Source organism: Elephas maximus, chromosome 12, assembly GCF_024166365.1.
Source record: "Elephas maximus indicus isolate mEleMax1 chromosome 12, mEleMax1 primary haplotype, whole genome shotgun sequence".
NCBI classification, from domain to species: Eukaryota; Metazoa; Chordata; class Mammalia; order Proboscidea; family Elephantidae; genus Elephas; species Elephas maximus.
The window spans coordinates 76,044,943-76,072,289 of NC_064830.1; the positions used below are offsets into that span (position 1 = coordinate 76,044,943).

Consider the following 27,347-nt stretch of genomic DNA (forward strand, 5'->3'; position numbering starts at 1 on the left):
AACTGCCAACCTTTTGGTTAGCAGCTGAGCATTTAAGCATTTACTCCACCCAGGGATTCCCATTGGCTATTGGATGGAGAATAGGGGGACAAACGATGATTGCATGTCATCATTGTTGGCTGTAGATCCTGGCTCCTTCCTAGTCAGTTCCATTTTGGATAAGTGGTAGGAACTTCCTTGAGTGAGAAAGGTGTGATGGGGGTAGAGGCATCCTGGACTCTCTTTTGGGAGACTGAGCACTGGTTTAAGAATTAGAAGTGATGATAGTCTCTGCACTATCCCTGGATAGGCAACCAGCTTTGTGTAAATTATGGTGGCATTATAATGGCAGAAATGTGAAGGTTACAAATATGATAGTATCTACTAGTAGTTCAAATCCAACAGGTGCTCCTTGGAAACTCTGTCCTATATATACGGTCGCTATGAGTCGGAATTGACTCGAAGGCACTGGGGTTTTTTTTTTTTTTAGTATGTACTTGAAACAAACCCATTGATTTGTGTTTCTCCGTCTTTGTTCTTAACTTTAAGTTTCATTTTTGAAAGACTTCCCTTCTTACGTGTTCATTGAAGGAAAAATCTATTTTTCCTTCAATTATTCAATTGATTATTAAATACTTAATAATACCAGTCAATGAATTGTAGCTATTAAAACAGCATATTAAATTCTTATAAAAACCACATTAAATGGGCAGGATTATTATTCCCATTTTACAGATGGGGAAACTTTGGCTTGGGGAGGTTCAGAAACTTGCTCAAGATCACAAAGTGATAGAGCAGGAACCTGTCTCTAGCTCTCTCTGACACTAAATGATCTTATCCAATGTCTCTCATTCTTGTGACAGTGCTAGCTGCTGCAGAGATTAAAGATGAAATAAGAAACAGTTCCCACTCTCAAGAAGCTTACAGATTTGGGTTGGAGTGGGGGTGGTGGAATAAAGAACACCAGAACTTATAATACCAACAAAATGAAACAAGTGCTAAATGAAGGTACAGGTGGCAAATATGAAGAACAGAGTGGCTTTTATTAGGGAACTCCAGGAAGACAGCATGAAGGAGGAGTGTTTGCACTGGGCATGAAGGATAAGCTGGGTTTGAATAGGTTAAGGGAGGAGAGAAGGGCATTTCAGGTGAGCTGCCGGCCCAAGTCAGGGAGGCGGAGATTCCAAAGACCACGTACCAGTTTTCTTTCTTCTTGGTACAATGAAATCTGGGTCTGTTGGCTCTCATACCATGGGACTCCGGGTCTATCTGGTTGGCTCCTGTGAACCTTCTGTTACCAGGATGAGCCTGGTGGGTTGGAGGCCAGCAGAGGTGGAGGCTCTCTTTTACCATACCCCTTCAAAACCCCACTCTCGAAGCTCCCCACAAGATGCTTACCATATCATCCATTCATTGCTTCACTCTCTTGAGCGATGGTTTCTTTAGCAGGTTCAAGCCCTACTGTGTGCTAGCTTTAGAGGCACAGAGATGAAGAAGACCCAGGCCCCACCCTTAAGGAGTTCTCCAACTAGCTTTTTGTGTTCCAATCCTCCTTCTACTGCTTCCTAGCACTCTGATCTTGGGCAAGTTGCCTAATTTACGTAAACGTCCATTTCCTTATCTGTGAAACGGGAATAGTAATTCTCTTTAATCCCCTGAGGATTAAATGGGGTAATGCTGGTAAAGCACGGTGTCTGACCTATAAATGTCAATAGATGTTATTGATATTAGCAGTATTAAGACTCAGTTTGGTTGCGTTGTCAACGTTTATTAAGAGCCACCTGCCAGGCTGAGTGGGAGAAGCTGGTGGTGCCGAATGTCCCCTGTCATTGAGGAGGGAGGAGACAGTGGGTGGCGTAGTGGTTACCAGCAGGGGCTCTGAGTCAGAACCTTTATTTTGAGACCTTGCTCTGCCACTTACTGGCTCTGCACCTGGCATGAGTTATTTAAACCTCTTGAGCTTTAGTTTCCGCATCTGTAAAATGGTGATGAGGAGCCCTGGTGGCGCAGTGGTTAAGTGCTGGGCTGCTAGCCCAAAGATCGGCTATTCAAACCTACCAGCCGCTCTGCAGGAGAAAGATGTGGCAGTCTGCTTCTGTAAAGATTTCAGCCTTGGAAACCCTATAGGACAGTTTTACTCTGTCCTGTAGGGTTGCTATGAATTGGAATCAAATCGACGGCGACGGGTTTGGTATTTTTGAGGAGTTTAAAATGGTGACAATAACAGTGACTACCTAGGGTTGCTCTGAGGATTCTGTGAGATACAGAATGTAATGCATGTAGCGCAGAGGCTAGCTCGTGATGATTATTTGCTTTAAATGTTATTGTCTTACTGCCCTGACAGGGAACACAACAGAGAGTCCTTGATGGAGCGGGAGAAAAGTGGGGTGCAGAACTCAAATTCTAATAATAAGACCAGACTTAATGGTTTGACTGAGACTGGAGGAACCCCAGAAGACATGGCCCCCAGACTCTCTATTAGGCCCAAGCTAAAACCACTCCCAAAGCCAACTCTTCAGACAAAGATTAGACTGGACTATAAGACATAAGGTGATATTGGTGAGGCGTGTGCTTCTTGGTTCAGGTAGATACATGAGACTACGTGGGCAGTTCCGGTCCAGAGGTGAGATGAGAAGGCAGAGGGGGACAGGAGCTGGTTGAATGGACACGGTAAATACAAGGTGGAGAGAGGGAGTGTACTGTCACATTATAGGGAGATCAGCTAGGGTCACGTAACAATGCATGTTTAAGTTTTTGTATGAGAAACTGACTTGAATTATAAACTTTCACTTAAAGCACAATTTAAAAAAAGTTATTGCCTTTACAACTGTGATGACAGACACAAAAAGGTAAACTTGATTTAATTAGGTTATGTAAGTAAGCAGAGGGCTGGGCTAGGGGAGCACAGAGGAGGGTCTTCACTCAATCTGGTGGTTCAGGGCACTCCGAAGAGCTGAGCCTTGATGAATGAATGAGAAAGAGTAGAAGCAAAGCATATCTGCAATGACCATTAGTTATTAAGGAAATAAAAATTAAAACTTCAATGAGACCACTATACAGCCACTAAATGACAAAAAACAAAACAAAACCAAAAAACCCTTTGCCGTAGAGTCACTTCTGACTCATGGTGGTTTCATGTGTTACAGAATAGAACTGCTCCACAGGATTTTCTTGGCTAAAAACTTTATGGCAGCAGATTGCCAGTTCTTTCTTCTGCAGCACCACAGTGTGGATTCAAACTGTCAGCCTTTAGGTTAGTAGTCAAGCAAAAGACTGACCATGCCAAGTTGTTGGCAAGCATGTGGAGCAACCGAGACTCTCACCCACTGCTGGTGGGAGGACTGTAATATGGTACAACCACTTTGGAAAACAGTTTAGCGATTTCTTAAGAATTTAAAATACACATGCAGTATGACCCAGCCATTCCACTTCTACATATTGGCCCAGGAGAAATGAAAGCATACGTCCATATAAAGACTTAAACACAAATGTTCATAGCAGCTTTATTTGTAACAGCCCAAAACTGGAAACAACTCAAATGTGGTTTTAATAGAATGGAATGCTCTTCAGCAACAAACAGGAATGAACTATTGATACGTGCTATTTTTTTATACCGTGGACAACTCTTAAAATCATTGTGCTGGGTGAAAGAAGCCAGATCCTGTATGATTCTACTTATATAAAATTCTAAAAAAAGTGCAAACTAATCTATAGTGATAGAAGGGCAAATCAGTGGTTACTTGAGACTAGGTAGGAGGGAGGAAGGAGGAGCTGATTTAAAAAGGGCGTGAAGAAACTTGAGGTTGGTGGATATGTTCATTATCTTGATTGTGATGATAGTTCACGAGAGTATACATATGTCAAGCTGTATCAGATTGTATACTTTAAATATGCGCAGTTTGTTGTGTGTCAGTTATACCTCAATAAGGCTGTTCAAACAGAGAAGAGGAATAAAAGAGAAATATGTAAAATATAGGTATGATATATATAAAACCAAAAACCAAACACATTGCCGTCAAGTCGATTCCGACCCATGGCGACCCTATAGGACAGGGTAGAACTGCCCCACAGGGTTTCCAAGGAGCACCTGGTGGATTTGAACTGCTGACCTTTTGGTTAGCAGCTGTAGTTCTTAACCACTACGCTACCAAGGTTTCCATAATATATACAGTAAAACAAATATACACTGGGTACATGTGGTAGCATCGGGAGACTGTTCTATGATCTGGGGGAGGAAGTGAGACTTGAAGGAGCCTGAAAAGGTGAACAACATTTCATCATTGATTACCGGGAACAGTATTCCAGGCAGAGGGAATAGCACTTGTGAAGGTACAGAGACGTGAGACAGCATATTTGACCTACCAAAAACCAATCTGACCTAGGACTGGCAAATAGATCAGTAATACTCGCTCCAGTCTCTAAAAGGAGTGAGGCAAGACCAGAGCAGGAGGTGAGTGCATTTCAGAGCTCAGAGCAGGTTCATAGGAGGCTGGGTAAAGGAAGGTTCAACTCCCCAGAGATGTAACTCTCCTATAGGGTCCAAGTAGGGTGGCTAAAGGCCAGACTTCTAGAATGAGGATTTTTAAAAAACGAATCAGAGTCAGACTTGTTAATAATTGTTTTTTTCAGAACTTAGGGGTCAGTGAATTTATGTTAATGGGGGAGCAACAACTTAGAAAAGGAGGGCGAGAACGGTTGTGCAACTCGAAGAATGTAATCAATGTCACTGAATTGTACATGTAGAAACTCTCAAATGGGTGTATGTTCTGCTGTGTATATTCTCAACAACAAGAACAAAAATAAATAAATAAATTATAAAGAAGCTACGACACATTACAACAAATTACGTACCAAAACAGATAGGAGAATCCGGTTGACTACCAAGCCAGACATAAAAGAGATTTGGAAAAGTATAAACAATGCCACTTTCCTCACTAAAAAAGAAAAAATAATTTTTTCGTTAAAATGCCTCTACAGCCAGAGACAGAGCAGCAAAAACAATAATTCTTGGGGAGTTATCAGTTCAGGGGTACTTAGTTTCTGTTTAGAATGATAAACATTTGGAAACGGATAGTGGTGATGGTTGCCCAACAGGGTGAATATAATTGACGTCACTTAGTTGTACACTTAAAAATGGTTACAACGGAAAACTTCTGTTATATATATTTTACTGCAATAATTTTTTTTTTTTTTAAGTAAACATGTATGAACCTGCTCTGAGCTCTGAAATGCACTCACCTCCTGCTCTGGTCTTGCCTCACCCCTTTTAGAGACTGGAGCGAGTATTACTGATCTATTTGCCAGTCCTAGGTCAGATTGGTTTTTGGTAGGTCAAATATGCTGTCTCACGTCTCTGTACCTTCACAAGTGCTATTCCCTCTGCCCAACAGTTTTACTACTGGGACATTTATCCCAGAGAAATGAAAACGTATGTTCGCACCAAAAAAATGATTTAACCAACCAGACAAACAAAAACAATGGTTCTAAGGGAAGTAGAAAGAAGTAATTGTAAGAAATAGCAAGTATCAAGCACTTCTTTTGTGCTGACTCTGTGCACATGCTTTACGTGCCTCCTCTAGGTTATGCCCATAAAACACCCTATGAGATAAGGTGCCATGGAGCCATTTATTGCTGTCTTTTACAGAGGAGGAAACGGACTCAGTGAGGTTAAGCAACTTGCCCAATGTCACCCCACCAGTAAGTGGCAGAGCTGGGGCTTGAACCCAGCACAGTTGACTTAATCCTGCTGCCTTTCTTATTTCCCAGAATTTGTTCAGGCTGCCATTGATACAGACACATATTGTCAGTTAGACGTGTCTCCGGGCTTCTTAGTACTAATATCCCTCTCTGGCTCATTGATTGCCTTTTCCATAAGCATGCCCCTCGTAAAGTTGAGGATGACATCTTCAGGGTCAGGCTGGAGTGGGAGCTAGAAGACATTCACAAAAATGCAATGGGAAGACTGTTTTGAAGAAGAGAACTTGGAGCTTCAGAGAGAAGGGCTTCCCTTGAGCGATCAAGTAAAATTCCATGGACAGCATGGTGGCAGATGAGTCTAGTGTTTGAGAGCAGGAGCTCTGTCTGCATTTGAATCTTAGCTTTACCACTTGTGAGCTGTGTGACCTTGGGCTGGCTACTTAACCCCTCTGAACTTCAGTCTTCTATAAAACTGGGATAGTAACAGGACCCCCTTCATCATATAATTAAGAAGACTGAGAAATGTGTGAAAGTTTTAGCACAGAGTCTTTTGCTCCCGGTAAATGATGGCGATGATGATGATGATGATAGTGATGATAAAGCAGGGTGTAAAGTGGGTAGTATTTAAACAGTTGGAAAGGAAAAGAGGAAAGTTAAACTGGATGGACCAGTCACAGGGCAAGAATGGAGGTGACAATGAATATTGCCGGAGGGATGCCTGGCTACACTGGAGGAATCATGAGATGCAAAGATGGTTGAGCAGGGCCACCAACTAGACTTGGGCTGATTAAAAATGGCAGGCCTCAAGGAGCCAGTGCAGAAGAGGGGGTGGAGGTGAAGGAAGTAGCATTTTAAGAAGACTTGTCTGGTAATGTTTGCAGACTGGATGGAAGGGGAGGACCCTGGGGGTAAGAAGATCAGTGGGGAGGTTTTTGGAGTTATCCGAGCATGAGGTGACATGGGCTGGAGTCTTAAGTGGGTTTGGAAGAAAGGGCTAATCAGACATCTTGAAGGCAAAAAACCGCAATAGTTGATTACAGTTAGGACAGAAAGAGGTTCTTCTAAGTGCAGGTAATGCGATAGGTGGGAAATAACACTGTTGTTAGCCTGAGGTTTTAGAAGAATTTAAATATATCAGCATCAGTGCTGCCCACTCTCATTTTCAACTGGGTTTAAAAAGGTGCAGGGATTATAATTATTGGGAGAAGTAATAATAATGATCTCTTACATTTGTATGAGGTCATTGGTGATTCCGTGGTAGATTTCTCGCCTTCCATGCAGGGGACCCGGGTTCGATTCCCAGCTAATGCACCTCATGCACCCATCTGCCATTGGAGGCCTGTGTGTTGCTATGATGCTGAAAGGCCTGAAGAAAGGCCTGGCAATCTACTTCCACAAGTCAGGTAACGAAAACCCTGTGGAGCACAATCCAATCCACAACCAATCATGGGGATGGTGTAGGACTGGCTTAGTGTTTCATTCCATTGTGTATGAGTTGGGGGCCTACTCCATAGCAAGTAACAACAACATTTTCATGTCACTTTCCAATTTATACTTTTCCCGTATATGTTCTGATTAACTCCTCACAAGAAAGGACAAAGAGCAGGAGTTGTCATGCTCTCTTCACGAGTAGGGAATAAAGGTTAAAGGGTCCCCCGAGGTAAAGGATACAACCAGTGTCTTAGTTACCTAGAGCTGCCATAACAAAATACCACATAGTGAGAGGCTTTAAAGAACAGAAATCTGTTGTCTTACAGTTCTGGAGGCTAGGAGTCCGAATCAGGCTATCGGCCATGTCGATTCCTTCTGAGGGCGTTGAGAGAGGAACCGTTGCATGCCTCTCTCCTTGCTAATAGTGGATGCTGGCAATCCTTGGTGTTTCTTCACTGCTTGTAGTTGGGTCTTCCCCCTGTGTGTGACTCTTTCTTGGTGTCCTCCCGTTTTATAGGACACCACTCACCCTACTCAGGTATGACCTCCCTAACTTAATTGAAAACATTTTCAAAGAAAGTTTCTGTTTCTAAACAAGGTCACAAGCACAGGGGTTAGGACTTTGACATATCTTTTGGGGGGATACAATTCAATCCATAACAGCAAGGACTAAGCCAGGACATAACAATCCAGGGTATTTCCACTAGATCAGGGCTTACTGGGGCTATATTTACTTGAATCACACACAAACAACATTGCACTGCAAGATGGTAACAAGTATATCTGGACCCCTGTAAAATCCAAATTGGAAAATGACCTTAATGCATGATGTTAATTATTCTGTACATTTTTCATTCCCAAATAAGTCATTCATTCATCCATCCACTCATGCCTTACTCATTCGATACATATTCACTGCTTTCCTTTCGGCACTACGATAACTGCTGAGATAGAAGAAGGGCTGGTTGGATCCCAACGAGACCAATGAAATTGCCAGTGCCAACTCCCATCAGCAAATCCAGACACTGATCAAAGACAGCCCGATCATCCACAAGCCTGTGACTGTCCATTCTCTGATTCCGTGCTAGAAAAATACCTTAGCCTCCCGGAAGGGTAGGCATATGGGCATAGGTAAGTGAAAGGGTACTGCCAGTGCTTGAATGCCCAGGAAGGTGACCTGGGTGAGGAGGATGAGAATTCTGTACCAGCTGCTCAGAAGATACCATGAATCTAAGAAGACTGACCGCTACACGTATTACAGCCTGTACCTGAAGGCGAAGGGGAACATGTTCAAGAAAAAGCAGATTCTCATGGAACACACCACAAGCTGAAACCAGACAAGGCCTGCAAGAAGGTCCTGGCTGACCAGGCTGAGGCCCTCAGGTCTAAAACCAAGGAAGCACATGAGCACCGTGAGGAGTGGCTCCAGGCCAATAAAGAGGAGATCATCAAGATTCTGTCCAAGGAGGAAGAAACCAAGAAATAAAGCTCCGCCTCTCTTGTCTGCACAGAGTGGCCTCAGCAGTTATATAGATCAATCCATCATTCAATAAAACAAGCCTTTATCTGCCTGAAAAAAAACAAAAACATATTTACTGATGGCCTCTTATATACCAGGTAACATGCTAAGCTCTTGAGGGTTCAGTAGCACTTTGAGTAAGACAGACATATACTCCTTGCCTTCAGATGATTTAAGGACTAGTGGGAACCATAGAAAACAAAGAGACCAAAAGGTGACATTGTTCTACCTTGTCCTGAAGAAACAGAATTCAGGACAATTTGCTGATCCAACGCCCCCTTAGCTAAATGTTGTCAAGAGAGTAATTCAGTTTTGTTACAGACTTGTTTTTGCAGACAGCTGAGAAGAGGAGTGCTAATAGGGTCAAGCCAAGTTTTATGGGCTGAACTGAGTGCAATTATTTGATTCTGCCTCCCTGTGACTGCCATGAACACAGGGACTCTGCCTGTCACATTCACTTTGAAGACTGAATGTCCAGTGTCTATGACACTGTCTGGCACTTCAAAGCCTCTCATTCAATCAGTAGTTGCTGAATTGGGTGGCTATGAATCCACAAAGACTGGGATGCGAATGATTTAATTGTGTTTTGTAAACCTTCAAAATTGTCAAACTAAAAAATAAATAAAGTAAGCTGGAGTCTTAGCTGATCTGAAACACCTGGCCGTCACCTGGTTAAGACAGCTTGTTCCTGATGCTGGAATGAGATTAGCATGTTTGCGTTCCTGCTTTGAGGGAAAGATGCAAGATTTTCAGGTAAGTTACAGCAGAACAAAACGTCACCCAGTCCTGCACCATCTTCACAATCATTGATGTGCTCAACTCCATTGTTGCAGCCATTGTGTATTTTGAGTGCCTTCCAACCAAGGGGAAACCCTGGTGGTATAGTAGTTAAGTGCTATGGCTGCTAACCAAATGATGGACAGTTGCAACCCACCAGGCACTCCTTGGAAACTCTATGGGGCAGTTCTACTCTGTCCTATAGGGTCGCTGTGAGTCGGAATCAACTCAACGGCAGTGGGTTTGGTTTGGGTCCAACCGAGGGGGCTCATCTTCCAGCACAATATTGGATGATATTCTGTTGTGATCCATAGGGTTTTCATTGGGTAATTTTTGGAAGTAGATCACAGGCCTTTCCTCCTAGTCTTAGTCTGGAAGCTCCACTGAAACCTGTCCACCATGGGTGACCCTCCTGGTATTTGAAATTCTGGTGGCATAGCTTGTGACATCGTAGCAACATGCAAGCAATCACAGTATGACAGACTGACAGATGGGTGATAGATGATGAGTACAGGTTGGTTGTGTGCAGTACATATACTATACACCATATCTCCTGGATTCTCGGATGTCAGCAATGGTGAGGGACACTGCGGGTTAGTCATTCACACCTTTTCAAACCACAAAGACAAAAACAACATGGCCACATTGAGTATACCTGTCAATTTAAAAGGCACTCTAATTTCGTGCAGGGGAAAGAGTTATTTATACGCTTCTGGTGGAACTGTTGAGTCTCATGGTCTTTTTGGAAAGCAATCTGATAGCATCTATTAAAATTAAAATGCTTATAGCAGCTTTGATGCAGCAGCCCACTTGATTTTATCCAATAGAAATAAAAACAATGGCAAACAAAGACATGTGTGCAAAAAGCCGACACAAAGTGAAGGCCCATCAGTAGGTGAATGGTTGACTAAGTTATGGTTCATCAACTATGAAATGCTGCACAGCCATTAAAAAGGAATGAATTAGGGCATTAACAGTTGTCTTAGAGATAGTATTGAGAAAGAAAAGTGAGATCCAAGAAAATAAATATAATAGGAAGTCATTTTTATAAAACAAGCTGACCCAAAACTCTCTCTCTGTAGCTCTCTCTCTCTCTCCATGTATATATACATATACATATATAAACACATGGTGTCCCTATGAGTTGGGATTGACTTGACGGCAACTGGTATATGTAGATATATAGATGTAGATATATAACATATATTCATGGTATATATACCATACACCATGTACATATATCTGCATATAGATACACATAGGAGCCCAGGCGGCACAGTGGTTAAGAGCTCACCTGCTAACCAAAAGTCGGCAATTTGAATCTACTCAGCCGCCCTTTGAAAACCCTATGGGACAGTTCTACTCTGTCCTGTAGGGTCACTATGACTTGGAATTCACTTGACGGCAGTGGGTTTGGTGTTTGGTCTTTATAGATACACATATGCCATATACATACATATATGCATACAAAGTATGTATGTGTGTATATACACATGCACACACATATCTGTATGTGATTTTATTATAGAAAAAAAACCTGGAAGAATGCATAACAGGTTGTTGGGATGGGGGAAGAGGCAGCCTAACTTTAAAAAAAAATAACCTGTTGCTATCGAGTCGATTCTGACTCATAGCGACCCTATAGGACAGAGTAGAACCGCACCATAGTTTCCAAGCAGCGTCTGGTGGATTTGAACTGCTGACCTTTTGCTTAGCAGCCATAGTACTTAACCAGTAGGCCACCAGGGTTTCCCAGCCTAATTTTAGGAATGTTAAAATGTGAAAGAAAAAAAGGGGGTCTTAGTATCGAGGAAATACAGTTTTATCTGATTTAACTCTCACCACAACCCCGTAAGATGAGCATGGTTTGTCTTTTTCTTTCTTTCTTTCTTTTTTTAACATATTAGGGAAACAAGGAGCAGAGAGGTGAAAATTTTGCCCATCAATCAGTGAAGAAGGGATTTGAGCCTAGGACTGCTTCTCCCTCTACAGTTATTGTAAACTTCCAAATATACTAAATTCTACTGGTATTTAACACAGGAAAAACAAAACAAAACAAAAACCTATTGCCACTGAGTACATTCTGACTCATAGTGACCCTATAGCACAGAGTAGAACTGCCTCATAGGGCTTCCAAGGCTATAATCTTTATGGAAGCAGACTGCCACATCTCCCTCCCACAGAGTGGCTAGTGGGTTTGAACCGCCCACCTTTCGGTTAGCAGCCGAGTGCTTATCACTGCGCTACCAGGGCTCTGAAAATGACAAAGCCATCTGAAATAGTTTGCGGAGCCTCACTTTTGGTCCTTTCTTTATTTTGGTTCTTTTTTAAGGACTGCATCATCACATCATAGCACTGGCTTTTCTCATCAAGACCCCCCTTGCCAGCTTTCCTCCTGGTGAGTGTCAAGATTGATAAATAAACTACTCCCTCTCCATGATCCTGGTCTTGCAGATAGATTTGGGAAACAGTATTCCGTTAACTCACAATTTCCTTCCTGTACTTATAGCCCTCCATAGTCCAGGAAAAATGAAGATGGCCAAAAGGCAGAGATTTATCAAGTCCCTACTCCATGGGTGAAATGCTTTTAGTGGGTAGCTCTTAAAAATGACCATCATTTTGTCAAGCAACAAAAGTGCTTGCTGATTTCCATTTTGGTTCCGTTTGGTGAGCCAATGTCACCCGGCCCTGCACTGCTGCAGGATCGATCCACCTTCATCATGTTTATATGCATTCTGGGAGTACTTCTTGGTTAAAACTAGTGCAGACGACATCCTGAAGAGCAGCCCAGCAGGGGCCCAGGTGCCAGGCTGGGTTCTAGGAGGCTGAGAGGTCCGTTTTCTGAAGGATCAGTTCTGCCTTATAGTAGGGCTTTGTTTCTTAAAGGCTTATCTGGAGCCAGGGCTAGGCTAGCTTTACGTCTTTCTTCTCGACTGAGATAAAGAGATTTGAACTTCCATAAAAAAAAAAAAAAAATTTTTTTTTTCCATACTCTGGCAATTTCCTCTTCCCTTTTTTATATCCTGTCTTTCCTTGTAGTTTATAATTTCAAGAGATAATTTGGGAAGGTGATATCTTACGGTGATTAAAATACATCAATGCTTAGGTTGGAGTCAGGCTGCTTGGATTCAAAGCTCACCTCTCCCACTTATTAGCTGGTTGACCTTAGACAAGTTATGAAACCTCTTTTGGCCCCCACTGAACTCATCTGTAGGGGTAATAGGAGACCCTGGGTAGTACAGACACTTAACACACTCAGCTGCTAACTGAAACATTGAAGGTTTGAGTCCATCCAAAGGCACCTTGGAAGAAAGCCCTGGTGATCTACTTCTGAAAAATCAGCCATTGAAAACCCTATGTGAACACACCTATGTGTGTTCTACCCTGACACACATAGGGTTGCCATGAGTTGGAATCAACTCAACAGCAACTGGTTTTTGGCAGGTATAATAATAATACCTGCCTTACAGGGTTGTTTTGAAGAGTGACGTATGTTGTATAATGCTTAATACAGTGCCTAGGGAGTTCCTGGGCGGTACAAATGGTTAAGTACTTGGCTGCTAACTGAAAGGTTGATGGTTAGAGTACATCCAGAAGCTCCTTGAAAGAAACACCAGCTTATCTACTTTCAAAAAATCAGCCATTGAAAACCCATAGAGCGCAGTTCTACTCTGACACACAAGGTAAGATTCCATGGCAACTGGTTGGCTAGCATGTAGTAAACACATGTTAACGACTCTGATTACTATACGTAGGAAGTAGCATTTTAGCATCATGAAGTGTCAGGGCTGGAAGGAAACTTGCAGTCCATCTAGTCCAGACCGTCTCAGCCTTGGCACTATTGACATTTTGGACAGGATAATTATTTGCTGTGGGGCTGTCCTGTGAACTGTAGGATGTTTAGCAGCATCCCTGACCCCTACTCACTAGGTGCCAGTAGCAGTCCCCCCTCCAATGTGTGACAACTAAAATGTTTCCAGACATCACCAAATGTTTCCTGGGGAGCAAAATTGCCCCCAGTCAAGAACTACTGATCAAGTCTAACACCCTCAGTTTTATAATGCAGACACTCTGGTCCTGAGAGAATTTTTCTGTTGTATCTCTTTATCTTGTCCCTAGGTGTCTGCCCTTTTTTTCTCCAGATGTCTTAGAGTTGTCTGTTCATATACACTCGCAAAGTGCTGGCAATAAAAACTTGGTTGGATGTGCTCAGAATTAAACCAAGAGAAACACGATTATGAGCTTCTTGAAGCATAAAGAAGTCTTTTCATGCAAAATGGATTTGATTTTCCTCAAGGCGTTCCTGCCCAGGAATATTCCTACTTACCACAAATTGAAGTGACGAAGAAATTGTCACTTTCGGTTACAACAAAGAAAATGCTTCGGGTAGATGAATAGAAATGCCTTTCAAACAACTAACTGCTACCGAAATGAGACGGATTTGTGTCAGCCCAGGGAACTTTGACTCTAGAGTTTTCTCTGAAACATTGTCTGTTTCCAGCGACTGACCGTTTTTTTTCTTGATTACCACCTCAAAGAGTTCACAGAAAATAATGAAGTAGACCAAGAACGTAGACCACACCAGGTGACAAATGACACCTCGACTTTTGTCAGCTGAAATGAGCATTTCATTTGGAGGGGGAGGAGAAAGAATGTATAGTTCTTCCTTTCATGGTCTATGATGAGTTTCCTTGTGTAGCGGTGTTCTAAGAAATCAGGTGTTCTTGATGGTTTAGGTGTCTCATCGTCCTCCACGTATGGGTCTTTCTGTGTTCAATTGCTTCTGTTGCTTCCATCCCATTAAACCCCATTGCTGTCGAGTCAATGGTTGCTTCCGTAGGGCACAGAATAAAATGACTTGTACTTGGGGATAATCTAGTCTCGTGTGAGTCCCGGGCTGCACATTAGAATCACCTTAAAAAAAACAAAAAAACCCAGTGCCGGCGAGTTGATTCCAACTCAGAGCGACCCTGTAGGACAGAGTAGAACTGTCCCATGGAAGCTCTATGGGATTTGAACTGGTGACCCTTTGGTTAGCAGCTGTTGCACTTAACCACTGTACCACCAGGGTTTCCTAGAATCACCTGGGTAGCTTTTAGTACAATTAACCCGTCACCTTTTTTTTTTTTTTTTTTAAAGTGGATTAAAAAACTAGAGGTCAGAGAGAAGATGATTTTCCTTAAGTGCTCAAGCTAGGCAGTAGCAGAAGTAGAACTAGAACCCATTGATCCTGCATATCCAACACCAAAAAAAAAAAAAAAAGACTAGTCAACTTTGACTCATAGCAACCCTATAGCACCTATAGGGTTTCTAAGTTGCTGCTGGTAGATTTGAACTGCTGACCTTTTGGTTAGCAGCCAAGTGCTGAACCACTGCGCCACCAGGTTTCCATCCAATAGGAGCTAAACAAATGTGAGTTCCCTTTCCGATAAAGAATTTTCCCTACCAGATCAAGGTGGCCAACACCCGAAAGCTCTTAGGAAATAAATGATTAAATCCTTAATTGTAAACCTATCATCGCTCCTGGGGAAACAAATTTAACCCATGTGTCCAGTTGTCCTAGGTCAATACATGCATTTCTGAATGCAAAAGATATTATTGCTGTTATCATGACTGGCAACTATTATTCAAAAATAGGTCAAAGACAGACAGATGCGTCACTTGTATTTTGTGGACCAGCCTTTCTATTAATTTAATTCGTTTTCTGAAAAAACAAAACACAGTAAACTGTAAGACAAAATTACCCATTAACTAATGTTTCCCAAAGAACCAGCTTACTACCTGACGGTGTCAGCTGAAGTAGACGTTCACTCATAGTTCTCATGGAGTAGGAGCGAGAGACAAAGGTGTATTTGAGGGAACACTGGGGAAAAAAATTAATGTACCTTCCTATGTTACTGTTAAAAGATAATTTTCAGGAAAAGGTAAAATCATGACTGTCACGCAGATATAAAAAGGGACGCATGTTAAAGATTTTATTCTACTTATTAATTAATGAGGCAGTCAGGCAAATGTGATAACTGGTTCAAAAGAGAATCTGAATAACGGACTTATTTATAGATCCAGACTTTTGAAATGAATTACAAATGGAGGTAAAACTTTTTATATGGAGGCAAGGGGAGGGAAGGGGAGTCAGATGGACTTCTTCAGCACAGGACAGAATTTGCATGTGTACAAGAATTATTTTTGCATTGCGCTCAGTTAGCTGCAATTCACAGAACTGTAAACTAGCTCAAAGATCATGAAAGACTAGTACCAGCTAACCTGGAAAGGTGTCCTCTAGACAAGGCATAGTTTTCCTCTGAAGCAAACATTTTCCCCTCTATATTAACCTACATGCTTTCCTGAAGAGGAAGCAGTGAGAATTCATGTTTTTAATTAACCACAGTTTTCAAGCACAAAGAAAGGTCCTAGTTTTCAAGAGTTACAGCTAAGAACAGAAGACCATAAGATAATTGCAAATGAAATGTGGTCCAGTGAAAGGCTGTGCTTGATAAACATGGAGTCCAGAGGGCCACTGGAAAATTCAGGTGATTACTTATCCAGATGTTCACGCCAAATGTCTGATATTTTTATTGACTTTTTAAGAGCATCATCCAGATATTCAGCTTAATTCAATTCAATATAGAGGTGGTTAATCCAGCATTTGCTGGTCACCCGTTTAGGAGCTCTGATGGCACAATGGTTAAGTGCTCAGCTGCTAACTGAAAGGTCACCGGCTTGAACCCACCAGTTGTTCATTGAGAGAAAGATGTGGCAGTCTGCTTCTGTGAAGATGACAGCCTCGGAAACCGTATGGCACAGCTCTACTCTGTCCTATAGGGTCACTATGAATCAGGATTGACTTGACAGCACACAACAACAATGACAGTATAGTTATATATCAATCCCCTGTGTTTCAGAGTAGAGCTGCATTCTGCAGGGTTTTCGATGGCTATGATCTCTCAGAAGTTGATCATCAAGCCTTCTTATGTATATAAGATATGTATATTTAAACCTTGAACCAAAAATATCCTCCGAAGTCTTCTTAAAATGGAACAACAGTTTAACTAGTAAAAAATGTCTGCCTTGAGCACTGTGCTTTTTTTTTTTTAATTTTTATTGTGCTTTAAGTGAAAGTTCACGAACCAAGTCAGTTTCTCATACAAAAACTTATATATACCTTGTTATATACTCCTAGTTGCTCTCCCTCTAATGAGGCAGCACACTCCTTCCCTCCACTCTCTATTTTTGTGTCCATTCAGCCAGCTTCTGACCCCCTCTGTCTTCTCACCTCTTCTCCAGACAGGAACTGCCCAGAGTCTCATATGTCTCCTTGATCCAAGAAGCTCACTCTTCACCAGTATCATTTTCTATCCCATAGTCCACTCCAATCCCTGTCTGAAGAGTTGGCTTTGGGAATGGTTCCAGTCTTGGGCTAAGAGAAAGTCTGGGGACCATGATCTCTGGGGTCCTTCTAGTCTCAGTCAGACCATTAAGACTGGTCTTTTTACAAGAATTTGAGGTCTGCATCCCACTGCTCTCCCGCTCCTTCAGGGATTCTCTGTTGTGCTCCCTGTCAGGGCAGTTATCGGTTGTAGTTGGGCACCATCTAGTTCTTCTGATCTCAGGCTGATGTAGTCTCTGGTTTATGTGGCCTTTTCTGTCTTTTGGGCTCATAATTACCTTGTGTCTTTGGTATTCTTCACTCTCCTTTGCTCCAGGTCGGTTGAGGCCAACTGATGCATCTTAGATGGCCACCTGCTAGTGTTTAACACCCCAGACGCCACTCTGCAAAGTGGGATGCAGAATGTTATCTTAATAGATTTTATTATGCCAATTGACTTAGATGTCCCCTGAAACCATGGTCCCCAAACTCCCACCCCTGCTATGCTGGCCTTCAAAGCATTCAGTTTATTCAGGAAACTTATTTGCTTTTGGTTTAGTCCAGTTGTGCTACCCTCTCCTGTATTGTGTGTTGTCATTCCCTTCACCTAAAAAAGTTCTTATCTACTATCTAATTAGTGAAAACCCCTCTCCCTCCCTCCCTTCCTCCCTGCTCTTGTAACCATCAAAGAATATTTTCTTCTCTGTTTAAACTGTTTTTTCAGATCTTATAATAGTGGTCTCATACAATATTTGTCCTTTTGCAACTGACTAATTTCACTCAGCATAATGCCTTCCAGATTCCTCCATGTTATGAAATGTTTCACGGAGTCATCACTGATCTTTATTGATGCGTAGTATTTCATTGTGTGAAAATACCATAATTTATTTATCCATTCATCCATTGATGGGCACCTTGGTTGCTTCCACCTTTTTGTTATTGTAAGCAGTGCTGCAGTGAACATGGGTGTGCATGTATCTGCTCATGTAAAGGCTCTTCTTTCTCTAGCATATATTCCAAGGAGTGGGATTGCTAGATCGTATGGTAGTTCTATTTCTAGCTTTTTTAAGGAAGTGCCAAATCAATTTCCAAAATGGTTGTACCATTTTACATTCCCACCAGCAGTGTATAAGTGTTCCAGTCTCTCCAAAACCTCTCCAACATTTATTCTTTTTTGTTTTTTGGATTAATGCCAGCCGTGTTGGAGTGAGATGGAATCTCATTGTAGTTTTGATTTGCGTTTCTCTAATGGCTAATGATCGTGAGCATTTCCTCATATATCTGTTAGCTACCTGCATGTCTTCTTCAGTGAAGTGCCTGTTCATATCCTTTGCCCATTTTTTAATTATTTGTCTTTTTGTAGTTGAGTTTTTGCAGTATCAAGTAGATTTTAAAGATCAGACACCGATCAGAAATGTCAAAGCTAAAAACTTTTTCCCAGCCTGTAGGTAATCTTTTTACTCTTTTGGTGAAGTCTTTGGATGAGCATAGGTGTTTGATTTTTGGGAACTCTCAGTTATCTAGTTTCTCTTCTGCATTGTTGGTAATGTTTTGTGTACTGCTTATGCCATGTATTAGGGCTCCTAGCGTTGTCCCTATTTTTTCTTCCAAGATCTTTTCCGTTTTAGATTTTATATTTAGGTCTTTGATCCATTTTGAGTTAGTTTTGTGCATGGTGTGAGGTATGGGTCTTGTTTCATTGTTTTTGCAGATGAATATCCAGTTGCGCCAGCACCATTGTTAAAAAGACTGTCTTTTCCCCATTTAACTGACTTTGGGCCTTTGTCAAATATCAGCTGCTCATCTGTGGATGGATTTATGTCTGGATTCTCAATTCTGTTCCATTGGTCTATGTATCTGTTGTTGTACCAGTACCAGGCTGTTTTGACTACTGTGGCAGTATAATAGGTTCTAAAATCAGGTAGAGTGAGGCCTCCCACTTTGTTCTTCTTTTTCAGTAATGCTTTACTTATCTGGGGCCACTTTCCCTTCCATGTGAAGTTGGTGATTTGTTTCTGCATCTCATTAAAAATTGTCGTTGGAATTCGGATCAGAATTGCTTTGTATCTATAGATGGCTTTTGGTAGAATAGGCATTCTGACAATGTTAAGTCTTCCTATCCATGAGCAAGGTATGTTTCTCCACTTATGTAGGTCTCTTTTGGTTTCTTGCAGTAGTGTCTTGTAGTTTTCTTTGTATAGGTCTTTTACATCTTTGGTAAGATTTATTCCTAAATGTTTTATCTTCTTGGGGGCTACTGTAAATGGTATTGATTTAGTGATTTCCTCTTCAATGTTCTTTTTGTTGGCGTAGAGGAATCCAACTGATTTTTATATGTTTATCTTGTACTCTGATACTCTGCTGAACTCTTCTATTAGCTTCGGTAGTTTTCTTGAGGATTCTTTAGGGTTTTCTGTGTATAAGATTATGTCATCTGCAAATAGAGATACTTTTAATTCTTCCTTACCAATCTGGGTGCCCTTTTTTTCTTTATCTAGCCAAATTGCTCTGGCTAGGACCTCTAGCACAATGTTGAATAAGAGTAGTGATAAAGGGCATCCTTATCTGGTTCCTGGTCTCAAGGGGAATGCTTTCAGACTCTCTCCATTTAGGATGATGTTGGCTGTTGGCTTTGTATAAATGCCCTTATTATGTTGAGGAATTTCCTTCTACTCCTATTTTGCTGAGAGTTTTTGTCATGAATGGGTGTTGAACTTTGTCAAATGCCTTTTCTGCGGCAATTGATAAGATCATGTGGTTCTTGTCTTTTGTTTTATTTGTATGATGGATTACATTAATTGTTTTTCTAATGTTGAACCATCCCTGCATACCTGGTATGAATCCCACTTGGTCATGGTGAATTATTTTTTTGATATGTTGTTGAATTCTATTGGCTAGAATTTTTGTTGAGGATTTTTGCATCTAAGTTCATGAAGGATAAGGGTCAGTAATTTTCTTTTCTTGTGGTGTCTTTACCTGGTTTTGGTATCAGGGATGTGGTGGCTTCATAGAATGAGTTTGGGAGTATACCATCCTTTTTTATGCTCTGAAATACCTTTAGTAGTAGTGGTGTTAACTCTTCTCTGAATGGTAGAACTCAGCAGTGCAGCTGTCCAGGCCAGGGCTTTTTTTTGTTGGGAGTTTTTTAAATTACCTTTTCAATCTCTTCTTTTATTATGTGTTTATTTAGTTGTTCTACCTCTGTTTGTGTTAGTTTAGGTAGGTAGTGTGTTTATAAGAATTCATCCATTTCTTCTAGGTTTTCAAGTTTGTTAAAGTACAATTTTTCATAGTAATCTGATATGATTGTTTTAATTTCAGTTGGGTCTGTTGTAATATCACCCATCTCATTTCTTATTTGGGTTATTTGCTTCCTCTCCTGTTTTTCTTTTTTCAGTTTGGCCGATTGTTTATCAATTTTGTTACTTTTTTCAAAGAGCCAGCTTTTCATCTTGCTAACTCTTTTAATTGTTTTTCTATTCTCTAATTCATTTAATTCTGCTCTAATTTTTATTATTTGCTTTCTTCTTGTGCTGGAGGGTTTCTTTTGTTGCTCTCTATTTGTTCAAGTTGTAGGGATAATTCTTTGATTTTGGCCCTTCTTTTTGTATGTGTGCATTTATTGATATAAATTGACCTCTGAGCACTGCTTTTGCTGTGTCCCAAAGGTTCAAGAGGAAGTGTTCTCATTCTCATTGGATTCTCTGAATTTCTTATTCCAGCCTTAATATCTTCTGTAACCCAGTCGTTTTTGAGCAGGGTATTGTTCAGTTTCCAAGTGTTTGATTTCTTTTGCCTGCTTTTTCTGTTATTGATTTCTACTTTCATGGCCATATGGTCAGAAAAGATGCTTTGTAATATTTCAACATTTTGGATTCTGCTAAGGCTTGCTTTATGACCTAATATGTGGTCTATTCTAGAGAATGTTCCATGTGTACTAGAAAAGAGACGTATACTTGGCTGCTCTTGGGTGGAGTGTTCTGCATGTGTCTCTGAGGTCAAGATGGTTGATTGTGGCATTTAGATCTTCCATGTCTTTATGGAGCTTCTTTCTGGATGTCCTGTCCATCACCAAAAGTGGTGTGTTGAAGTCTTCTACTATAATTGTGGAGCTGTCTATTCCATTTTTCAGTGCTGTTAGAGTTTGTTTTATGTATCTTGCAGCCATGTCATTGGGTGCATAAAGATTTAATATGGTTATATCCTCTTGGTATATTGACCCTTTAATCATTATATAGTGTCCTTCCTTATCCTTAGTGGTGGATTTAACTTCAAAGTCTATTTTGTCAGAAATTAATATTGCCACTCCTGCTCTTTTTTGATTGTTGTTTGCTTGATATGTTTTTTTCCATCCTTTGAGTTTTAGTTTGTGTCTCTAAGTCTAAGGTGCATCTCTTGTAGGCAGCATATAGACCAGATTGTGTGTGTGTTTTTATCCATTCTGCCACTGTCTGTGTCTTTATTGGTGCATTTAGTCCATTTGCATTCAGTGAAATTATGGATGGGTATTTTGATGTCTTTTTTGTGTGTTGTTGACAGTTTCTTTTCCCCACTTAATTTTCTGTGCTGAGTAGTTTATATATTGCCTTTTCCTCTTATTTGTTGTAGTTGATTTTGTTTCTGCTAAGTCTATTTTTTTTTTTTTTTTGTATTTTATTTTGCTGAGTAGGGTTATTAGCCTCCTTTGTGGTTACCTTAATATTTACCCCTATTTTTCTAAGTTTAAACCTAACTTTTATTTCTTTATATTGCCTTGTCTTCCTTTCCATATGAAAGTGTATGATTACATTTCTTAGTCCATCTTTATTATTTTAATGTTGTCTTCTTTTACATAATGACATCACTGTTTCCCTGTTTTGAGTGTTTTTTTAATCTTGATTTATTTTTGTGGTTTCCCTGTATGGGTTGACATCTGATTGCTCTGTCCAGTGTTCTAGTCTTGGGTTGATATCTGATCTTATTGATTTTCTAACCAGAGAACTCCCTTTAGTATTTCTTATAGTTTTGGTTTGGGTTTTAAGAATTCCCTAAACTTCTTTGTATCTGGAAATGTCCTAATTTTGCCTTCATATTTGAGAGACAGTTTTGCTGGATATATGCTTCTTGACTGGCAATTTTTTTCCTTCAATACTTTATATGCATGTTTTCTGCTGAGTAGTCCGAGCTTATTCTTATTGACTCTCCTTTGTAGGTGACTTTTCATTTATCACTAGCTGCTCTTAAAATTCTCTCTTTATCTTTGGTTTTGGCAAGTTTGATTATAATATGTCTTGGTGACTTTCTTTTAAGATCTACCTTATGTGGAGTTCAATGAGCATTTTGAATAGATATTGTCTCATCTTTCACAATATCAGGGAAGTTTCTCCCAACAAATCTTCAATAATTCTCTCTGTATTTTCTGTTATCCCTCCCTGGTCTCGTACTCCAATCACTTGTAGGTTATTTTTCTTGATAGAGTCCCACATGATTCTTAAGGTTTCTTCATTTTTTTTTTAACTCTTTTGTCTGATTTTTCTTCAGATATATTTGTACCAAGTACTTTATCTTCAGTCCCACCTATTCTGCCTTCCACTTGCTCAATTCTGCTCCTCTGACTTTCTACTGAGTTGTCTAATTATGTAATTTTATTGTTAACCTTCTGAATTTCTGATTGCTGTCTCTATGGATTCTTGCTTCTTATTACATTATGTTCTTGAATAACCTTTTTAATTTATTCAGCTGCTTTATCTGTGTGTTCCTTGGCTAGTTCTGCATATTGCCTGATTTCCTTCCTGATGTCTTGAAGAGTTCTGTATCTTAATCTTTTGTATTCTGCATCTGGTAATTCCAGGAAGGCACCTTCCTCCAGAAGATCCCTTGATTCTTTGTTTTGAGAGCTTGTTGAAGAGATCATATTCTGCTTCTTTATGTGATTTGATATTGACTGTTGTCTCCGAGTCATCTATAAGTTATTGTATTAGTTTATGTTTGCTTACTATATCCTAGCTTCTTTCTCTGTTTTGTTTTGGTATGTCCAAATAGGTTGCTTGAGTGAGCTAGCTTGATTATTTTCACCTTTGAAGCTCTAACATCCTGTCACCAGATACCTAGAGCTGTTACCAGGTATATGAGCCCAGGAGTCCATTCACTTTTCTTGTACGGATTCAGCTTCAGGTGTCCAGGTCATTGGTCATCAAGTGTGTGGTACAGGCTCTGTCCTACAGTCTTAGAGGGGCAGAGGTGATTGGTGTAGGTACTGGTATCTGGTTGCAGCAGGGTGTCACGCTCTGAACAAGGCAGGAGGCTGACAACCGTCCCCTGAGCTTCTGTGAGGAAAGCACATCCCTGTTCCCTAGAGTGCACAGGTGGGTGGGTTCTTCAGATGGATCTTGGGCATGCACCCAGTGCCTTTGGTTGTAAGGACTGGGAGGTACCAGTTATCCTTGGAACCCTGTCACAGGTGGCTGGGTGACCTGAGTGGAGCCACCAGTCCTTTGGCCCCTGATGTGGGTAGGCGAGGACCCTGTTTAATTGGCAAAGTAGTGTCAAACATCAAACACCCACCCCTCCACTGCACAGCTGAAACAGTTGCATTCTGCCAACAAGGGCCTATTCTTCTGAAATAGGCCCACACAGGTCCATGCAGGCGGGAAAGGTATTCAAAGTCCACAGAGTGTTTACGCCTGGAGAAGAGCTGCTTCTGTCCCCAGGTTATTGGAGCTGGCAGATTATCTTTTCCCCAACTGTGAATTTATTCCTTCTCTAAGGCTGGGAGAATGGCTCAGGGCACACAGCAGGACCAATCTCAGGCCCAGGGAAATGGACAGACACTGAAGCCAGCTTGAGGGCCAGGGATGTGGTAAAATATACGCAAGTACTTAGCTTTTGCTGAGAGTGGCATTCTTCTCTGGTTCCAGAGGCATGAGTAGGCTGTGCAGCTGGCTATTTCTCCCTGAGAAAACTGCGACCAAATGCTACCACCAGCCCACCACAGCATGAGTGTTCCTGGTGATTCAGGTCCGGAAGCTCCTCTCCACTTCTGAACCATCTCTCCCTCCCCTTGCCACTCAGTCCATTTTCTCACTTTGCGTTTGATGTTCAGGGCTTCTAGCTTGTCATAAATGAAATCGTTTCACTTGTTTTTTTTGGGTCTTTCTTGTAAAAAGGATCACCGGAAGTGTCTGACTATTCCACCATCTTAACCCCCATATTATGCTCTTTTAAGAACTATCTATATGGGATCAAATTGACAACAGCAACTCAAAAAATGGGGTGGGAACCTTAAAGGGCAATGAATTTATGTTAATGAGGGAGAAACAACTCAGAAAAGAAGGGTGAGAATGGTTGTACAACTCAAAGAATGTAATCAGTGTCACTGAATGGTATGTGTAGAAACTGTTAAATTGGTGTATGTTTTGCTGTGTATGTTCTCAACAACAACAAAATAAATAAAATTTAAAGAGAAAAAGATATATATATATATATATATATATATATATGCTCAAGGTCTTTACCATAGCATCCTCTGACTGATAACTAACACATCTTCAAAAGGCTGTTAACATAGAGACTGACACACAGTACAATTCAATACATATTGGCAGAATTAAATCAAGGAATTTGATTCCTCAGCAACCGTGGCCAGTGTTGCTTCCCTTCCTAGGGAAGTAGGGATCCTGGGCAAGCAGCTAACAAGCTTCTAAAAATGGCCTTGAGAGAGAAATTACTTTAGCCTCTGTGGGACTGGATTCAGGTATCTAGATTTATAGCATTTACTCAGCTGCCATTTCTGCTTTCTAAAAATAAAGCAAAGCAGCTTGAAGTTGGCTGGTGCATCTAAGCCCCTCGGTATTACTTTTTAGGTTGGCATGTGCTGCTCGAGGTATAAAGACCTGGTGACTCCACAAAGGGGTATATCAGGGGGAGGATTTAAAGATAGGATCCATGTAGTAATTTGCCTTTTTGCCACATTTATAAAATCAGACATCTGGATGCCTGTAGCCCAAATGAAATGATCTCTTTTATGACTGAGGGCCTTTTCTCAAAGGTAGCATTTTCTCAATTGTGTTCCGAGGAACAGCAGCTGTTAATAGGTTTTCTAAGAAAAGGCGGATACCATGGTCAATACTTTTGGGAAATGCTGGGTGAAACTTAGTGACGTAGGCTTCTTGACTGTCAGAATTTTTAGTCGCCTGAGGCATATTATAGTGACTCTCCAAGGGTGCGTGATGCCTGCCTGGATCATGCAGTTGTCTCAGAGCTGTGTCCTGCCCTCAGCTCTGTCCCTGCTCTGGTGCTCAGCAGTGTTTTTCCACCTTCCTTTCAGCTCATTGGCATCCATGGGTGGTGTAAACAGTTAATGCACTCAGCTGCTAACTGAAAGGTTGGTGGTTTGAGTCCACCCAGAGATGCCTCAGAAGAAAGGCCTGGAGATGTACTTCCAAAAAATCAGCCATTGAAAACCCTATGGAGCACAGTTCTACTCTGACACAATTGGGGTCACCATGAGTCTGAGTCAATTCCATGGCGACTGGTTTATTTATTTATTTTTTTCCAGCTCCCTTTCAGTGTAACACAAATTGCAATTTCCTCTACCATATTTTGTTGGTTGTTAATCCACCTCTTTGAGGGTCTTCCTCTTTTCCGCTAATCCTGTACCATGCCAAGCATGATGTACTTCTCCAGGGACTGATCCCTCCTAACAACATGTCCAAAGTATGTAAGATACAGTCTCGCCATCCTTGCTTCTAAGGAGCATTCTGGTTGTACTTCTTCCACGTCAGATTTGTTCGTTCTTTTGGCAGTCCATGGTATATTCAATATTCTTCTCCAGCACCACAATTCAAAGACATCAATTCTTCTTCAGTCTTCCTTATTCATTGTCCAGCTTTCACAGGCAAATGATGTGATTGAAAATACCATGCCTTGGGTCAGGCGCGTCTTAGTCTTCAAGGTGACATGTTTGCTTTTCAACACTTTAAAGAGGTCCTTTGCAGCAGATTTGCCCAATGCAATGTGTCGTTCCATTCCTTGACTACTGCTTCCATGGGTGTTGATTGTGGATCCAAGTAAAATGAAATCCTTGACAACTTCAGTCCTTTCTCTGTTTATCACGATGTTGCTCATTGGTCCAGTTGTGAGGATTTTTGTTTTCTTTATGTTGAGGTACAATTCATATGGAAGGCTGTGGTCTTTGATCTTCATTAGTAAGTGCTTCAAGTCCTTTTCATTTTCAGCAAGCAAGGTTGTGTTATCTGCATAATGCAGGTTGTTAATGAGTCTTCCTCCAATCCTGATGCCCTGTTCTTCTTCATATACTCCAGTTTCTCAGATTATTTGCTCAGCAAACAGATTGAATAGGTATTGTGAAAGAATACAACCCTGATGCACACCTTTCCTGACTTTAAACCAATCACTATCCCCTTGTTCTGTCTGAACAACTGCCTCTTGATCTATGTAAAGGTTCCTCATGAGCACAATTAAGTGTTCTGGAATTTCCATCCTTCGCAACGTTATCCATAATTTGTTATGATCCACACAGTCAAATGCCTTTGCATAGTCAATAAAACACAGGTAAACATCTTTCTGGTATTCTCTGCTTTCAGCCAGGATCCATCTGACATAAACAGTGATATCCCTGATTCCATGTCCTCTTCTGAAACTGGCCTGAATTTCTGGCAGTTTCCTTTCGATATATTTGCTATAGCCAATTTTTAATGATCTTCAGCAAAATTTTGCTTGTGTGTGATATTAATGATATTGTTCTATAATTTCCACATTCAATTGGATCACCTTTCTTGGGAATAGCATAAATATGGATCTTTTCCAGTCAGTTGGCCAGGAAGCTGTCTTCCATATTTCTTGGCATAGACGAGTAAGCACCTCCAGCGCTGCCTGTTTGTTGAATCATCTCAAATGATATTCCGTCAATTCCTGGAGCCTTGTTTTTTGCCAACTATTTCAGTGCAGCTTGGACCTCTTCTTTCAGTATCATCGGTTCCTGATCATATGCTACCTCTTGAAATGTTTGAATGTTGACTAATTCTTTTTCGTACAGTGGCTCTGTATATTCTTTCCATCTTCTTTTGATGCTTCCTGCATCATTTAATATTTTCCCAGTAGAATCCTTCACTATTGCAGCTTAAGGCTTGATTTTTTCTTCAGTTCTTACAGCTTGAGAAACTCTGAACGTGTTCTCCCCTTTTGGTTTTCTAACTCCAGCTCTTTGCACATGTCATTATAATACTTTGTCTTCTCGAGCCACCCTTTGAAATCTTCTGTTCAGTTCTTTTACTTCATCATTTCTTCCTTTTGCTTCAGCTGCTCAATGTTTGTGAGCAAGTTTCAGAGTCTCCTCTGACATCCATCTTGGTTTTTTCTTTCTTTCCTGTCTTTTCAATGACCTCTCACTTTCTTCATGTATGATGTCCTTGATGTCATTCCACAACTCATCTGGTCTTTGGTCACTAGTGTTCAATACGTCAAATCTATTCTTGAGATGGTCTCTAAATTCAGGTGGGATATACTCAAGGTCCTATTTTGTTTCTCGTGGACCAAGCCTCCACGTGTCTGCCAGTTTGTTGTACTGTAGGGGCTTCT

The 27,347-nt window shown here is 41.0% G+C and overlaps 1 protein-coding gene and 1 pseudogene across 1 annotated transcript in view; both read left to right on the forward strand.

Annotated features, from left to right (window-relative positions):
• BMERB1 (bMERB domain containing 1) overlaps positions 1 to 27,347 on the forward strand; it is a 150,795-nt gene that overhangs the window by 5,269 nt on the left and 118,179 nt on the right. The window lies entirely within an intron of this gene.
• LOC126086955 (60S ribosomal protein L19-like) lies at positions 6,243 to 8,593 on the forward strand (annotated as a pseudogene).